Below are 13,491 nucleotides of genomic sequence, written 5' to 3'. Positions count from 1 at the left end.
TGATCCACGGGTCTGAAATTTCGTAAGGAAACTTGTCCATACCGTAAATTGGTGCGGTTGCGAGCATTTTCTGTTTATCTTTATTCATTCCCCCCTTCTTGGTTACACCACTCTTTCTGTGTACGTTCGGATCTATTTCTTCCTCTCATCTGCCTCCATAGGCGTTCTCAAGGGGTTATTTACCCCCTATCGATAAACAAGTGTAAAAAATAAAGTTAAAGCATGGAATTTCCAAGAGAATTTCAAGGCTCTTAACGACTACAAAGCATATTTGAAGATGTAAATTTTTTTTTAGTTCTAGGGGGGACCCTGTTTTTCATGGGGATATGCTACGATAGCCTGTGGTCAACCCCTCCCCCACTGTAAGACAATTCAAGATGCCAGTGTGATCCTCGCTCACGAACTCTAACGTTGACCTCCACGTTTAAGTTAGAGGTAATCTTCCTCGCAGAAATCTACGGACAAACGAATTCCATGACTCGCATTATTTTCAAACCGTAAAGGCCTGATTACACACTGCATTAACACGTACAAGTTAATGTACGTTTGCGTGAATGATTTTGGTGGACCGGAACGGAACATGTACGAATGCATGAACCAAATTAGAACAGGGTCTGTTTTCTGTGCGTGCATTCGCAAAAGTTGGGTGGTTATACGGTGCATTTTAACGTTCATTCTCTCGCTCATACAATTAGACATTAACCCGTACGTGTGTAATGTATTGTGTAACCAGGCCTTAACATATGTCAGCCGCATCACCAGTGGCTTTGTTTCGGTAACGTCGCGAAGTCATTGATAGTACTTGTATGAATATAATAAGCATCTAACATGCAGCGCTTTTAATATTAAAAATAAGGAATGTTTACTGTTTCCGCCATTTTGTTTTAGAGAGGCCCCTGATTGTTCTAGAGCAAAAATAACATTAGATTCGGACGATGGAGGAAAAAATAATTAAAAATCGAAAAAATGGTTGATCTACGTTGAATAATAACGGAGATATTAGTTTTGTCAAGCTTTTTCCGATTTCCGCCCTCTGTGCGTCGTTGAGGTCGCATCTTCAAGTGCTTATGAATGAAAAGGTAGAAGTATATATAATGTCTTAACCCCTCCTAGTCTTAAAAGAAAACTAATTGTTTTTGCAATAAGTTAATGCTGCATGCACACATATTTTATTTATCGTAAGCAATTTCCACATGAACGAGTGTGCAACATCAACCCTTATTTCCTTTTCTGAATGGCATTGGATTTCATAGCGATCAATGCGCAGCACCAGGAAAGGCAGGATCGATAAAATACGTGGGAGTTACTTGAATCGAGGTTAGCGTAAGCCGAGACTCTTCTTGGTGGAGGAGCGGCAAGCAACTCTACCCGCTTTAAGTTTATGAATGGGTCTCTTTCATGACTTCTCGGGATCACTGGAATATGGAAAACTAGTCAACTCGTGCTCCCACTATCTAATGTTGAAGTTGGAGCGAATCATATCCGTTTTAGGTTGCAAAACAATGATGAAATTGTGGACGATTTTTGTGAATGGATTACTTAGTTGTTCCTCCTTTTCAAGGTTACGGTTATTCGAAAATATTATGGCCCAAGTTTTTGAATTTCCGTCCAATAAATGTTGTAAATGAAGTCAAAATACGTAATTCGATTTAAAATGTCGCCGCAGTTGTCTCCGGGTTGGCCTATATAATATCAAGTTGTTTATTCCCTATCTTGTCGAGCTACTTTCAAAATCTTCAAACTTGTTTTGCAGTACGTATTGTATAAATCTATCATTTTTAATTGCAATGAAAATGTGATAGAAGAAGTTATATTATCTTTTACATAAATTAAGTAAAATCACGATGTAGAAATAATAGAATTATGGAAATAAGCTGATAGAATGAAGTTAAATTATATTTTTAAACAAAGTTAAATAACGATGCAGAAATGAATATTGATAACTAGTATTTACCGTCTTAACAGCAATTCAATGCAAATTCAATGATTTTGATCGTATTATTTTTGTTCGACGTCATAAATATAAAGCACCTTCTATTAAAAAATGGATGATGATCCTTAACAGCAACATATTTTCTTCAAACGGAGTCATTTCCGGGGGTATCATAAGTGCATCAATCATGAATTCCAGTTCTGGTAATAGTGATATACTTCTGAGGAGCTAATCAAGCTTTATTAGTGGGTAGTGGTGAAAATATTCCTTCAAAGTTGTTATTTATAGTTATTGAATGCATTTCCTATTACATTTCAAGTATGTAATTTTCAAACATCGAAGATATAGCTATGCATTTGAGCATGAGGAAAAATCACAACTGGAATTTTAGGTACATAGTATACAATTTTCCCTGACATTTCCTGACTTTATAGGTTTTATAGCCACCAAGCATCTCAAATTGCTGAAAAAAATATTCCATGAAAAATATATTAATGGAGTAATATACAAGATACGTAGCCTAGTTTTGCATCCGTTGACGAATAAGGATGTCTCACCTTGTGTGAAAATATTACTTTACACTAAATAATAAATATTCCCTAAAATTACTAATCAAGAATCTATTTTGAGTCACATATTAACCGGGAGGTTTCCTTTTTGCGCTTAAATTTGTCTTTCGCTACTCAAGGTACCAAGGGTCGTATCCCGAGATGTTCCTCACTCCCTTGGCGGGTTCTGCACGCTATTATGTGGATCTGCGGATTTATGTAATGGGATACATGGATTGTAGGGTCATATAAAGATGAATACATTTCATAGCATCGGCCACCACAATAGACTGTAAGGTTCATCGTTGAGTCATTCTTTATCAGCAGGCTCACTGTAAAACAACTGTATCTCAGTGATTGTTGGCGAAGCATAGCTGGAAATAAAGCAATAAACCCGTCAACTTCTAATTAGTGCAGTTATTTGAATCGCTTGACAATTTTTTTAAAAGTTATGCGCCCACAACATAAACCTATAATTAAAATTAAAGCCCCGCTAGCTGATACTTTACTTCGGTACCAAAATGCCATGTTCAAGCGCTATTTTTCTTTTGTCACACTGCTTCATTAGACTTTGTCGGCAGAAAAATCTGTGGCTACTGTGTACCGTGCAACGGTATCTTTAGTTAATCGTGTTTATGAAATTTTTCTACCCTAGCATGTCCGCGTAGTCCTTTCTGCCTGATTTGTAAAACATAATATATGTTACACGGAGTAAATTTTCACGAAAAAAAATTCACTATTTTACGTGAAAAAGTAATTTCTAATTCTTACGGATAGGAAAATTCGTTTTGTGATTTAAAAATTAACGACTAGAAGAATATTTAAGTTCCTTTCAATCATTTTTCAGGCATGTTCCCGACTGTTAGAATTTATGCTGGTATTGCGTGAGTATCCAGCACAACTTGGGTAACTCCTTTGGAAGAATGGTGAGTACTGGGTGACTCTTGTCGGCAGGTAAGAAATGTCAATGAATTTTTAAGACCAGCACGTAAAAATAGTTGAGAATATTATTTTACTGTCGGATGTGGAAATTAGTTACCTATATCTGGTATATTCAGGAAATCGAAGTTTTCTTTAGGTGGTGCATTCTGCTTTGAACTAAATGTATAGATCAAGTTGAGGTCAATTTTTACCAGCGCCACGAGTAGTTACCAAGAGTCACGATTGACCTGCATGTTGAGAAGTCCATCCTGTTTTCTGCTAGAATTTAGATGAACAAGAGAATTTTAATTTCTCTTGAAGGATATTTGGATTTTGAATGAAGAAAATTCCGCATAACATCTAAGAAATTTGAAAATAATTTCTAGGCACTTAGCTGCGATAACGAAACGGGTATATCCGGACATGCAGAAATCAGGAGTCCTCTGCTACCGTGGTGTTACCCTTGATTTCAACAGTACGATATGCATACCAAAGGAACGTCTACGCAAAGGGACCTGAACTAGAAATTTTATTCTAAATATTATAGATAATTTTGATCTTATTCCTGTAATATTTTCTTTATATGCTAAGCTTACACGCTACGCTGAACTGTTTACAGAAGAGCTATGTGGGAGCAATGTTAATTGATCTTTGTACAACCACCGACGCCGCATAGGAAGACAAAGAGGAGGGGTAGTGTATGTGATGACGCTACAGCAGAAATATTGTTGGAATGGGTGCGGAGACCCTGCCTAATATTTATTTTCCGCAGAGTGATGAGAGTCGGAACAGAGAAAGGAATTGTGGAAACTGCGGTATAAGTCCACTCGAGCGAAAGCTGTCTCTCGCAGCGCAGGGCTTGGGCGTCTCTGCTTTTGTCATCAAACGAAATCCTTGTGAAGGAGAGACAGCCAGAAATGGCGAAAAATAAAGGAGCAACACGGAGCGAAGATATACGACGAGTTGAATATACACCATCGCGAATACAAGGGTGATAATGAGAGCGGGGTAATAATGTAAAATACCATGCCATTTATAATTCCGGGTGTGTATTGCAACTGTTTACCGAGGTTGATGATCAAATTTCATTTAATACTATGTTATATTAAGTACATGCTACGTGTTCGTACCTTTAAATGACCAAGCACCTAAAAATACAGCTATGAATGAGCGTGACGTAATGGTAGATTAATAAATGGGAATTTTCAGAGGGGCTGATGTCATTAAAAAATGGCATTGTTTTTATGGTAGAAGAATGTTTCTTTTGGAATCAGTTACATAATTCATTTTTAGTCCTTTATGAGCAATATAGAATCTTAACTTAAAGTTACTTCCCATACTCACCTGGTTGGTAAAGCTTGTCAAGTTAAATATCTCTCATTAGTTTAGGTGTGGTGTTCAAAGCATGTCGTATGAAATGGAGAAAATTTTCACATACGCTTTGATATTATAATAAATGAAATAGTAGAAGGGAAGGGAACGGAGACGTCAGAGTAATTCGTTTTATTTTAAGAAGACAATAATGGACTAGTGTATAAATTTGAAACAGCGGAAGAGGGTAATGGCATATCAAGTAAAGTCAGGGTATAAGACGGTTGAAAAACAGTCAAACCTAGCTAAATTTGTAGTTTTCTATATTTTCTAAGTAATTAGCGGCCACGCGGAAGATGACTAGGAAAGGTTTTAAATGTTGCCTTATTTTTTTTGCAAAACCCGGATTCGCTGCTGGAAAGTTGTGCAAGTTCTTTCCCATGTTTCCAAACATCTGTCTCGAAATTAACTTGCCTAATATTTATTTTCCGAAGCATAATCAGAATCGAAACAGAGAAACAAATTATAGTCGTATCGCACATAGCGTCTGGCTTTCCTAAACCTCGAACCATGTTTAAAAGCTTCTTTACAGGTGTTTAATGCAAGTTTTTGTTATTAGATATTAGTTCTGAACTTCGGTGGAATAATTCAACAGCCTGTCAGGAGCGCTGCTAGGAATTAAGGCAAGAGAGGGGGCGGGGTTTAAGCGCAACTAATACCGGGCGGTCTGGGGGTACGGAGTACCCGCCAGGGTAATCAGGAGGTGTAGGGGCTCTTCCCCAGAAATGTTTTAGGATAAATGGTTCAAAATGGTGAGTTTTACGGCTGAATTCATAGTTATATGTTTTGTTTGCGAGTCATCCGTCCCACTAATATTAGTTACAAAATTTGTCACATTAAAATATTTTTACAAAATATTCTTTGAGCTCTGGGGGGGGGGAGGGGTTTGTCCCTCGAACCCCTCCTCGCTGCGCCACTGCAGCCTTTTATTATTGTATTGTTTTATAAATACGTTAATAATACACCTTTACTCAAAGCACTCTCTCCATATCTCCGTACGTATTTAAAGCGTTGAAATGATTATCATTTGATAATTTTTAGGTCCATGTGAAATCGTTTATGAAGCTATACTGGCGTCCGGTTTTGGAGGACGCGCAAAAACTTTTGTACGTGCAAAACGTCGGCGGGAAAAGGTTGCTTAAAAACACGCGATGGGTAAAGTTGTGGTGGGTTTCTCTCAAAGCTACGCAGTTTTTACAATGCGTTACTTTACCCCTTCACGTTCATTACTCGCGAATATCGTATCGACAGTATTTCAGGGCGATGACTAAAGATTTTTTAAAGTCAGAAGTTTGAGATTTGGGAGAAGATATTATAAAACAAGTCATTGAAACATAGATTTGAATTGTATTTAATTTTTGTGTACATGCAACGCATTAAGCTAAAAGAAGATTAGAGGGATTGCTGCCAAAATTGTCAACGAAGGTAAGGGGTAAATCGTCACCAGAGCGGAAAAGCAGTATACTACTGATGAGCCCTTAGCGGTCTGTCTCCAACTTCAAAAGTATGATGATAAATTAAAAATATTGCAATTGGTTTGGCGCCGCTCTTCACCGTACTATTACGCTAGCTAATCTTATAATATTAAAGAATCTCTTTTATATAAATGATATTTAAAATAATCTCCTCTCTAAAAAACAGTCTCCTACCTAACTCTGAGGAAGGTGGTAATGCGGCACCGAAAATTTATTACTGCGAGTGTTTTTATATCATTTATGTGTCCTGTGATTCTGCCCAACCTGGGGTATTTTTATGACACTTAAAATAATAATATATATTTATTAATAATAGACACTTCGAAATGTTCCTCGACGAGGTAAATAGGTAGGACCTAACTCTGAGGAAGATGGTAATGCGCCACCGAAAATTTAGTACTGTGAGTGTTTTTATCTTTTTTTATGTGTACTGTGATTCTGCTCAACCTGGGTTTTTTTTTATGTTATTTAATAATAATAATATTTATAATATTTTTTAAATATTTACAATATAATTACTCCTTGAAAAGTTCTTCTACCTTTTCTTCAGCAGGGACCGGAAATTTTTTTTTCCGTTCACCGCTGCATTCACTAAGACCGAAGCCAGATAAAATATTTGGAAAATTTGACTTTGACGGGGATTTGCGTCTTGAAGGGTTTTTATTAAACACCAATTACAGTTTCTTCTTAACAGTTTGGGGGGTTCAATTTCCTTACTCATCCATGGCTACATCCTTGTGCCTCAATACAGTTCGTATACAGGGTGTTCGAGGAGGATTCTTCAATACTTCTTGAGGTGGTGGAGGACAAAAGTTTTAGCATTTTTGTCCATAAATATGAGATCGCAACTCTTTTGAGGCTTTTCGACATTTTATTTGATGCTCTAAATTTTTAAGGTCATAAAATAATTGAGGTTGGACGAAAATTTGAGATTACAATTATCTGAAAAATATATCTCAAAATGGGTGAGGAGGCGAAATCATATTGTTGTTACTCGCTTGAAGCTCTGGTTTAATTTACCTCACTTTAAACTGTCATGGCTGAAACTCGACGCGTAATTTTGTATTCGGTAGGCTTCACGAAAACATTTTCTTGCCCTACCCTCCACGATAGTGGGGAAAGTCGAAAATACCCGAAGTTTTCCTGCATCACGTCACTAATGTTATGACGCGAAGACCGGGAGCCAACCAAAGAAAATCGGCATGCAGTTGCTCATGACAAACAGATACGGAGCGAAAATCGGGAGGCAGCTCTCCCTTCAACACTCACGTTATGTCCCTTGCACACACACCGATTTTGGACGGCCGGTAAAATATCGGCCATTATTTTACCGGCGAAGCGCTGCTTGCACACACGCCGGATTTTTAGCGGTCAAACGATCACTTACTTGGCTTGTTGTGCCGGCACCGACGATCCACAGTGGCAATGGCTAACTGCTAACGCTGGCTGCTGGCTTATTACTAATGCCAGTGCGTGGTCGGTCAGTGTGCAAGCTTCCAAACCCTCCCATTGTTCACCATTGGTAGTTGGACAGCCGATATTTACCGGCAATCCAAAATTTGTATGCCTGCAAGGGGCCTTAGCTAACGTTTTTCATATTTCAGTATCCATGCTATTCCATGATCTCAAGTTTTACATGCTTCATAGGAAAGATTACCATTCCGACCCTGCTTCTGTCCACAAGCATACCTCACAGAGAGATTATCCAGATGTAGCATCAAAATATGTCCGAGTATTCCTGAAATCCTATGCTTCTTTTCTCAGCTTTAAGTAAATCCTCCTTTTTGTAGATGCTCTCTTGACCTGGGTACCTGGTTGGCAACCAATTCTTTCTCAATATTCTCCTTAATATCATACAGAATTCCAAGAAACGTAACTCAGTGAGAATTAGAGAGTGGATAATGTCATGTCTGGTTTTTTCCCGGCGAACAATGGCAGTGAAGATTTCTTGGGTCTCATTCTGTGTAAGTTCCTCCATATCTCATTCCGACGTTTCGGTGTGCAACTCGACCATCGTCCTCGGGGATTCAGGAATCCATGTTCTCTTTTTTCATTGTATTCCTGAATCCCTGAGGATTATGGCCGAGTTGCACATCGTAACGTCTTAGGGAGATATAGAGGCCCTTACTTTCTAGAAATTGGTTCAAGTAAATCTACCATAACTGATAGAATTATTTTGTAGCATTAATTTTACTTGTGAAACCATTACATCTATTACGACACCTACAGTATTTTCAGCTATAATTGGAACTTATAAAGCTTATAAAAGCTTTGAAGAAGCTTATTATAAAAGGAATTCAGCTTGAAAATTTGTTTGATCTAAATTACTAGAGACAATACTGTACAAATTGTCCCTCTAACAATTGATATTCCATTGATGACGCTTATTAATTCTTGGGAGCATTATACCCTAAGTAATTCCTTAAATCTCTTTAGCTAGGATTAGAAAGAGGATAAAAAGACTGTAATATATGAACCATAGCCATTAAATGCTTTCCCCTGTACATCACCGAGCACTTCAGTCATTAACTAGACAAAAACTAAAAAAAGCACCCGCTCCTTTTCAAAATCTTCCTTTCTCTCCCAGATGAGGAGCTTGGGCAAAGTGATAAGGGGAAAGGAATACATTATGTTTGGATTCCTGATTCCCTGATGACGATGGGCGAGCTGTACATCGAAACGTCGGAAGGAGATATGGAAGACCTCACCCGGTGTGAAGACCCGAGAAATCTTCACTGCCAGAGAGTGAATATGCGTATTTATTTTTTGCGAAATCATCTGTCCCCCCCATTCAGCCGTCATACATTTCTCTGGGCCGCATTCTCATAAACGTGGAGGGGGGTGGGGGGGGGGCAAGGGTTTCCCGGCGCAACGACCAGGGGCAACAGGCGTCCGCCACATCCAATGCGGGGGCGTAATCCCTGTGTGTTTGTGCCCTCCTCCCCCCTCCCCTTCATGAATGTGGGTTAAAGGCAGGGGGTGTCGCGGGTGACGAAGGGAGGGGAAGGGTAAACAAGGGGTGGGGGGAACGTGGGGAGGAGAGGTGGGGAGGTGGAGTGGGGACGTAGGGGAGGAGTGGTAAGGGGGAGGGGCGGAAGAGGGAGGGGAGGGTCCAAGTTGATCGATATTTTAGCCAACCTACCTGCTTGCCTTGCTTGCCTTTCGGCGGAGCACGCGCTCGGGATAGGCCGTAATAAAAAGAACCCTGTCCCCCTCCTTTCCCTAACCCCTTATCCCTTTGCCTTAGCACTCCCCAGCTGGGAGAGAGAAAGGGAAGATTTTGAAAAGGGGCGTGTGGTTTTTTTGAGGGTGTAGTCTTATTAATGACTGAAGTGCTCGGTGATGTATAGAGAGAAGCATTTCATAGACAATGGTTCAAATATATTACCATAATGTCTGTTTATAGCCTAATCTTTCCAATTAGCGCTGAAAATAGCGTAGGTGTTGATTTGGATATCATTGTTTTACAAATAAAATTATTGTTATAAAATAATTCTACCAGTTATGATAAGCTTACATGAAACATTTTCTAAATCACTTTTCCTCTTAAAACAATCAGAAATAAAGTAAGTGCCACAAAAACTAGAAAGGTAAGAGAGACGATTAAAAGGATTTATCGGCCAACCCTCCCCCCCCCCCTAGATTTAGGGCTATTGTCTTCATTGCATATATTTGAAAAAAGAATACATCTTCCTTGTGGTGATGTATGTACCTTTTTGCCTCCCCAAGGACATATGGAGAACGTCCACTGAACTCAATCCTTTTGGGTACAATTGGGATTACGATTTGAAAAGGAATGCATGCCCCTTAAAAGGGGTGTTTTGGTGGAACGAAGCATTTTGATTCTTAACTCTGAATGTTGAACCGGACTGAGAAATAGGGCGGATTCAGATTTTACTGTAATACCGTCACTTCTGTTTCTGTCTGATAAATGCTAAAATGGCCCATTAACAGAAAATACCGCTCTCGAACAATTTGTGGACCACATCAGAACTAATCCTCTATAATGGACAATATATACGTCCAATTCAGCTTGAAAATTTGTTTGATCTAAATTATTAGAGACAATACTGTACAAATTGTCCCTCTAACATTTAATATTCCATTGATGACGCTTAATAATTCTTGGGGGGCTTTATACCTTAAGCGACTCCTTAAATCTCTTTAATAGATAGGATTAAGAAGAACCAAATAAATGACCAAATAGTTATCTATAAACCAGAGCATAAACGCCGATTTCTTTCTTTACGTGCATTAGACGCATATTAGGAAAGATCTAAGGCTTGCTTTTGTTCCTGATACCAAAAAAGTGCTGTTATTGGAAAAATATATCTGCACCCACCTGCTTAAATGCTATCTTGCGTTAGTAAGGAATTTTTTCGATTTTATTTAGCCCATAGGTGTGAGGGATGGAGCTGAAATTAACATATTTGAGTCCGATAAAAACTTTATTGGAAAGTTTCTGTCTAAGTATCACAAATGCGTGATTTTTCACACAATGATCAATGTTTAGGATTTTAGTTTGGTTTTTCTTTCGAGAAAACCTTCGTCAATACGATGAAACTATGCCACTATAGGTATAGAGGTATAAAATTGAGTTGCTTGCGTTATAATTTACATATGCAAAAAGTCCTCGCTTGTATACCTCACTTCTATATTTTTCTATTTAGGTAACTTGGAGCTCAATCTATTTTCCCAGATTCAGTTAAAAAATGAACTGCAAAGTAAGGTTTTACGACTATTACACGGTATATTTAGTTATGATCTTCTGTTTTTTTAGGTTAAATTGGTAGATGTCGTGCAAATGCGTGAAATAATCCCGTAAAAGCTTGTGAATCATGCAAGAGTCCCTCATTTCAGCTAGATATTTACTTGAAAGTCGACCTGAAAGAGGTGAATTTTTTAAGCAATTGATTACCATCAAAGATATTTTATAGCGATTTTAGTTTGGCATCCCTATTTCTTAATACTCAACTGGTAAGCATCGTTTAAATGGGTCAAACGAATTCCCGGAAAGCATTGAAATGAGGCAAGGGTCGTGCGTGGGCACTCAAAAGTTCATTTCACTCACCTGCTCGGAATGGGTCGTTTCCAGCTGGTAGGTCCTCTTTGTTTATCGGTCGAAACAGCCTAGAAAATCTTATCGGAACCGTCTTTGTCTACGCGGCAAGGGGTGCTCCTTGGTGCACCACCACCGCCGAAAGTAAAGGCACCACAACAACACACACAAGGCACACCAACCTGATGCTTGGACGCTGTCGGCGACAATAAAGCTGCTATTATGGGTGGCGCAGGAAGGGATGGATGCAGAAAAGGGGGTCGGGGGTCTATAGCTTAGCGAAGGGGGGGGAGGGGGTTGGAAGGGTATGCGCGGGACCTGTTGTCAACTCCTCTCAAGGAGTGGGGAAGACTGATGACGAAGAAGAGACTTCGGTTCTTTCGCGCAAAGGAACACACTCAAATACTTGGTCCAAGCGAGAACCTTGATGAACTACAAAGTTTGCGCACGTGTTCCACCATTCACTTGATGATTCTGCCTCTGATTCAGCTCACTGCCGACCTCTATGTCCGTTCACTTGCTGCCGAAGGTAGGTTGGGGCTCGGCGCGGTAGAGCACGTTGGTCGCTGGCATGTCGGTCAAACGCGACTCACTCACTGACGGCGCGCAGTGGGGAAGCCCGCTTCCTCGTATCCGCGGGAAGTCAGTGCGTCACTCCTCGCTTCCCGTTCGGGTAATCCGTACGCAGCTCCCCACGCGCTTTACGGGGTCGACACCTTCCGGTGCGCGGACACTAGGTCGAGAATCTATCTCGCGACAGGAACCCGGTTGTAGCGGCAGTAAGCGCCCTTGTACCGCTGCTCTCAAAGCAGCTGAGCCTTCACCTCGCCCTTGTGTTAGCTCTGCCACATGCTCGTCTTCGTGGGCTAGTTGTTTCCCCGTATTATCGTAGCTGTACCATACTATACATATCCTCTTCTTATCTCTAATATATCCCCTGTCTATCTATATTTTATCTCTACCGTATCCCCTCCTTATCTCATTCGTGCCCTAGTCTCATCTCTTCCTGCCTACCTTGGCTCGTTGACTCGTTTTCCCGCTGGTAGTCCGCTTCCAACGCCTGTCACCGCTCCTCTGTGGAGGTGCCCCTACGATCGACTCTCCGTCCTCCGCATCCTAGCTTCTTCTCCCGCACCCCTCCGCACCCTCTACGAAGACAAGCGCCCTTATTCCACTCTCCCGCGCCCCCACGAATGGACTCGCTCCCTTTCCGTCGCGTGGACCAATGGGAGCCGAGGGCGGCTGGATGCAGCGGCATGGAAGGATACGGGAATGGAGGGGTGGTCTTTTTTTTAGGGGGGCGGGAGGGGAAAGCGGCCTGAGGAGAGTAGGGGTGGCGATTTCGGCCGCGCCGCCGATCGGCCCGCCATCTCTTCACGAATCACTGAACCTTACAGCCAAGTGGCGGCGCGGTATAATTTTTTTGCTTTTTTACAAGTTTCATTGTATTAAAGTTATCTCCAGCTCTTTTAAAAGAAGATTTCTTGCCATTAAAAAAGGTTCACTAATTCATTTTTTTAATCCAATAGCTGACTGGTACTGTTTATTGGTAGTGAATGTTATGATCGTTATGATATTGGTTAACCATGGTTAACCATGCAAGGACGATTGGGCGAAAAGTATGTGCTCACTGCAAAAAAATGTCGTTTTATAGCCGATACAATTAAACCCAAAATCGAGTAACAGATGTTCTTGCATGACGGTTAATAATGCACACGTTGAAGGCATCACTTACCCACTAAGTTAATAGGATAGTTTCCTTCATCAAAGAAAACGAAAGGCATTGATTACGATTCGTTACCCACCATTAGTGTACTCATAATATAAAAAATTATTTGGTTTCAGAAATCCCAGTTTAGACGAAAGGCAATGGTCAATTTTAACCGCATTTGAAAAAGGCCACATTGGCGCCCATGCGATTCCACTCCACGTGACGTCACAGGGTCCTAGTTTCTATACGAGTAGATAGTTTTACGTCGACTGAAATTACCAATGCATGCATAAGGCACACTGCTCAGGGAAACATCTCTTAATAATCACCTATTAAAACTGCCTATGGTCGGAAAGTTTCCTCCGTTTGATAAGGTATTGATAATCCTGATTTAAGCCAAGCGCTAGCAGGGTACTCTGCTACCTGATAGCAGCCTGCGTCGCAGCGGCACACATATCCTCGCCTCAAGGTCA

General features: G+C 40.4%; 1 protein-coding gene across 1 annotated transcript in view; it reads right to left on the bottom strand.

The window, feature by feature from the left end:
* LOC124159753 (serine-enriched protein) overlaps window positions 1–12,497 on the bottom strand; it is a 77,147-nt gene extending 64,650 nt beyond the window's left edge. Inside the window, exon 1 of the mRNA XM_046535664.1 lies at window positions 11,320–12,497. The gene's annotated coding sequence lies outside the window, so the exon portion shown is untranslated. The remainder of the gene's footprint in view (window positions 1–11,319) is intronic.
* Window positions 12,498–13,491: the final 994 nt, after the last annotated feature.

The sequence above is a fragment of the Ischnura elegans genome, chromosome 5 (assembly GCF_921293095.1).
Source record: "Ischnura elegans chromosome 5, ioIscEleg1.1, whole genome shotgun sequence".
In the NCBI taxonomy this organism is placed as follows: Eukaryota; Metazoa; Arthropoda; class Insecta; order Odonata; family Coenagrionidae; genus Ischnura; species Ischnura elegans.
This window is presented reverse-complemented; position numbering and strand designations above follow the sequence as displayed.